We start from the raw sequence: 5,817 nt of genomic DNA on the forward strand, positions 1-5,817 counted from the left end.
GTGGCTCACGCTTCAGTTCTACTCTTTAGATATGTTCCTAGAGAAAATTTAGTTGGAAGTTGATAGTAGCAATTATGCGGACTAGGTCCATAAACTGAGGATTGTCCTCATTGCTTCATAGAAGGCTTATGTCCTTAATGCACCGCTCAGTGTGCTGAGCCTCGAATATCGTCTGTGGATGTTGCGAACATCTGACATACACATTTTGATAACTATGTGATAGTTCAGTTAAACGGTTTAGAGTTGAGGCACCGAAGACGTTTTGAAACGTCGCGAAACATATGAGATGTTTCGAGGGCTGAAATTGGGATTTCAGGCTCGTGCCCACGTCAAGAGGTATAAGACCTCCGACGATTTTCTTAGCCCAAAAACTAAGGGAGAAAAGCTCAATGGTTGAGCTTGTGCTCAAGATTGTCTGAGTACAACAATCATTTGAATCGAGTGGGAGTTGATCTTCCAGATGAGATAGTGATATTTCTCCGAAGTCATTACCACCAAGCTGCTAGAGCTTCGTGATGAACTATAATATATCGGGGACATATATGATGATCCTTGAGATATTCGCGATGTTTGACACCACAAAAGTGGAAATCAAGAAGGAGCATCAATTGTTGATGGTTGGTGAAACCACTAGTTTCAAGAAGGGCAAGGGCAAGAAGGGATACTTCATGAAACGGCAAATCAGCTGCTGCTCTAGTGAAGAAACCCAAGGTTGAACCCAAACCCGAGACTAAGTGCTTCTGTAATAAGGGGAACATCCACTGGAGCAGAATTACCCTAGATACTTGGTAGATGAGAAGGCTGGCAAGGTCGACAGAAGTATATTGGATATGCATTATAATGTGTACTTTACTAGTACTCCTAGTAGCACCAGGGTATTAGATAGGTTGCTAAGTGTTAGTAACTCCAAATAAAAGGCTGCGGAATAAACGGAGAATAGCTAAAAGGAGAGATGACGATATGTGTTGGAAGTATTTCTAAGGTTGATCAAATATCGTACGCTCCCTCTACCATCGAGATTGGTATTAAAATCTAAATAATTGTTATTTGGTGTTTGCGTTGAGCATAGACATGATTGGATTATGTCTGTCGCAATACGGTTATTCATTTAAGGAGAATAATGGTTACTCTGTTTATTTGAATAATACCTTCAATGGTCTTGCACCTAAAATGAATAGTTTATTGAATCTCGATCGTAGTGATACACTTGTTCATGCCAAAAGATATAAGATAGTAATGATAGTACCACCTACTTGTGGCACTGCCACGTAAGTCATATCGGTATAAAACGCATGAAGAAGCTCCATGTTGATGGATCTTTGGGCTCACTCGTTTTTGAAAAGTTTGATACATGTCTATTGGTGTATATGCATGAAGAAGCTCCATGCAAATGGACCGTTTGGACTCACTTGATTTTGAATCACTTGAGACATGCAAATCATACCACATGGGCAAGATGACTGAAAGCCTCGTTTTCTGTAAAATGGAACTAGAAAGCAACTTGTTGGAAGTAATACATTTTGATGTGTGCAGTCCAATGAGTGCTGAGGCGTGTAGTGGATATCGTTATGTTCTTACTTCACAGATGATTTGAGTAGATGTTGAGTACATTTAATTGATGAATCACGAGTCTGAATTATTGAAAGGTTCAAGTAATTTCAGGGTGAAGTTGAAAGATCGTCGTGACAAGAGGATAAAATATCTATGATATGATCATAGAGATGAATATCTGAATTACGAGTTTGGCACAGAATTAAGACATTGTGGAAATTGTTTCACAACTATTACAGCCTGGAACACCATAGTGTGATGGTGTGTCCAAACATCATAACTGCACCCTATTGGATATGATGCATACCATGATGTCTCTTATCGAATTACCATGATAGTTTATGGGTTAGGCATTAGAGACAACCACATTCAGTTTCAATAGGGCACCACGTAATTCCGATGAGATGACACCATATGAACTATGGTTTAGAGAAACCTAAGCTGTCATTTCTTAAAAGTTTGGGGCTGCGACGCTTATGTGAAAAAGTTTCAGGCCGATAAGCTCGAACCCAAAGCGGATAAATACATCTTCATAGGACACCCAAAACAGTTGGGTATACCTCCTGTCTCAGATCCGAAAGCAATAAGGGATTGTTTCTAGAATCGGGTCCTTTCTCAAGGAAAAGTTTCTCTCGAAAGAATTGAGTGGGAGGATGGTGGAGACTTAATGAGGTTATTGAACCGTCTCTTCAACTAGTGTGTGGCAGGGCACAGGGAGTTGTTCCTGTGGCACCTACACCAATTGAAGTGGAAGCTTATGATAGTGATCATGAAACTTCAGATCAAGTCACTACCAAACCTCGTGGGATGACAAGGATGCGTACTACTTCAGAGTGGTACGTAATCCTGTCTTGGAAGTCATGTTGCTAGACAACAATTGTAACACCCTCGATGCGACTATAGCTCCCAAGTGTCGAGGCACGACTTAGAGACATAATCGCATTGAAGGCATATGTCGCAAGTTAGGCAATCTTCACAACATCCCATGTAATATGAATAATAAAGGGGAGAACATAGTTGGCTTACACTTGCCACGTCAATCAAGTACAAAAATAACATTACATCATCCAAAACACTCATGGCCTGACTACGGCGCCAAAATAGAAGAAAACCCAACATGCGACATCGGTCCCAATCGCCCCCAACTGGGCACCACTACTGATCATCGGGAAAGGAAACGTAGTATCATTGAGAGTCTTCGTCGAACTCCCACTTGAGCTCATACGCGTCTCCTGGAGCAGAATCATCGGGCCCTGCATCTGGTGTAATAGTAATCTGTGAGCCACATGGACTCAGCAATCTCGCACCCTCGCGATCAAGACTATTTAAGCTTATAGGAAAGGAAAGGCAAATATATGTGGAGCTGCAGCAAGCGACTAGCATATATGGTGGCTAACTTATTCGCAAAGGAGAGCGAGAAGAGGAGGCAAGGCGCGAGCGAGAAACTAGAGAGCAACCTGCGCAAACATTACTCCAACACCGTGTCCACTTCCGGGACTCCGCCGAGAAGAGACCATCACGGTAACACACTCAGTTGATTCATTTTAATTAATTAAGGTTCAATTTATCTACAACCGGACATTACAAATTCCCATCTGCCCATAACCGCGAGCACGGCTTTCGAAAGTTCAATCCCTGCAGGGGAGTCCCAACTTAGCCCATGACAAGCTGTCACGGTCAACGAAGGAATAGACCTCCTCCCAAGACGTTCCGATCAGACTCGGTATCTCGGTAACTCAAGACACTTCGACAGGTTAAAACAAGACCAGCAACACCGCCCGAATGTGCCGACAAATCCCGATAGGAGCTGCACATATCTTGTTCTTAGGGCACACTTAGATAGGTCAAGCTACGAGTAAAACCAACCCTCAAGTTTCCCCGAGGTGGCCCCGCAGGCTGCCCGGTTCGGACCAACACTCAGAGGGAGCACTGGCCCGGGGGGGGTTAAAATAAGATGACCCTTGGGCTCTGGTAACCCAAGGGAAAAATAGGCTAGGTGGCGAATGGTAAAACCAAGGTTGGGCATTGCTGGAAAAGCTTTAAACAAGGCAAACTATCAAGGGGTTCCCATTATAACCCAACCGCGTAAGGAACGCAAAAATCCGGGAACATAACACCGATATGACGGAAACTAGGGTGACAAGAGTGGAACAAAACACTTGGCGAGAGGCCGAGCCTTCCACCCTTTACCAAGTATATAGATGCATTAAGATAACATGGCAATATAATGATATCCCAACAAGTAAATAAATGTTCCAACAAAGAACAGCCTCCAATCTTCACCTGCAACTAGCAACGCTATAAGAGGGGCTGAGCAAAGCGGTAACATAGCCAATCAACGGTTTGCTAGGACAATGGTGGGTTAGAGGTTTGACATGGCAATTTGGGAGGCTGACAAGCAAAAGGTAGGCATCGTAGCATTGGCATAGCAAAAGAGCGAGCAAACTAGCATAGCAAAGATAGTAGTGATTTCGAGGGTATGATCATCTTGCCTGCACAGTTGTCAGAGTTGACTGGATCCTCACAAGCAAACTCAACGGGCTCCTCGGTAGCGAACTCGTCTCCCGGCTCTACCCAAACAAGACAAACAAGCAACAAGGACACAATCAACCACGTGCAAGGATCAAGCGATATGATGCAATGATGATATGTTATGCGGGATGCGATGCGGGATGCAAAATGCAAGACATGACAGGAAATGCATGAACCTGGCCTCAACTTGGAATTCCAAAGGTGCCACTAGAAATATGGGATGAAATCGCTTGAAAACGATATAAAGAACGCCGGAATCGGAGTTACGGTTTGGAAATGGCAAGCGATTCAAAAATGACACCGGTCTGCGATTAACAGCAAGTAGGCCTCTAAATGCAACGAAATGAACATGCTACAGCACCCAAACATGACAAAAAAATACATGGCAGGGATGCACACAAGATGCTTAACAAAAGTCTAGCACTGAGCTACGGCCAAATCATCCATTAGGAGGTTCAAACAAGCATGGCAAAAACGCAAATGGTAAAACAGATCTCAGACTTAGTGAAATCAACACTTGTCTAGAATTTCAGACCATATAGCCCACTTCGGAGCAGCAAAACAACATGATACATGACCTAACTAAGACAAGTAAGAACATGGCATGGAGCTACTCAACAACCGTAACAAAAGACCCAAAGTGACCTAGGGCCAAAAGGGTTCACAAAATACACTAATGAACACACGAACATAGCTAAAACACAATCAGTTTTCAGACTTAGTGAAAACTGAGACATGCTGAAATATAACTCACGAAGGCATGTAAACGAGCTCGATGCACTCACTACGGTGCAAGTCATCGCAAGGCAAGCATACATCCATTAAGAAGGCACAAAATTCTTTCTAGACATGGCAAGAACAATGGCATAGCATGCACGGATCAACCACAACAACGCCGGCAAAATCGCAAACGAGTTGACGATTTGCCCAGATTCACCATGAAGCAAAAGTAGAGCTCGATTGACTCAAGCTAGGGTGCTCCATAATTGCAAGTAAAGACATGGATGGATAAAGAATAACATTATTAACAGAACTCCTTTGCTGATCATCCTCAAAAGAGGCACGGATCACTAGGAAACTGCAAGAACATATGGCATCATGAGCTAAATAATCCCAGACTTAGTGAAAACTACTAAGTCCCTGAAAACAGATTTACCGGGTGCCTCACTTTGCAAGCTTGCACAAGTCACCACACATATCCCAAAATGCATGGGTTGCACCTCTCGAAAGAAGACAAAATCCTTAACAAAACATATGAATGACTCACAGGCATATCGTGCACACAATAATCATGGCAAAAATGACAAAAGTCTAAGATGAACTAGCAGATCTGACAATTAACTCACGAAGCCTCCTTCTAACAGCATTTCGGGCATCAAGATGAACTCAAATAAAAATGATGCAATGGAATGAAATGATGTACTCATCGAGGCGAACATTTTGATATACTATATGTCCAAATCTGAGCTATGGATGCGGAGATACAGTAGGTCAAAGTATGCACCAAAATTAGGGTTAGGGGAAGAACAAGTCAACCGAGGAGAATTTCTCAGATCTGGATCTGGATCGCGCTTATCGAGGCTCGCCGGAGTTCACTGTTCGCCGGAGGAGGAGATCGACGCCGGGGACTTGCCGGAGCTCGGGGAGGAGGAGGACGGACGTGGGGAGGAGGAGGCGGCGGCTGTTGTGGAGGAGGAAGGCGCGGGGCGGTGGCCGGCCGGCTCGGGGCGGTGC

This window comes from Triticum dicoccoides, chromosome 4A, assembly GCF_002162155.2.
Source record: "Triticum dicoccoides isolate Atlit2015 ecotype Zavitan chromosome 4A, WEW_v2.0, whole genome shotgun sequence".
In the NCBI taxonomy this organism is placed as follows: Eukaryota; Viridiplantae; Streptophyta; class Magnoliopsida; order Poales; family Poaceae; genus Triticum; species Triticum dicoccoides.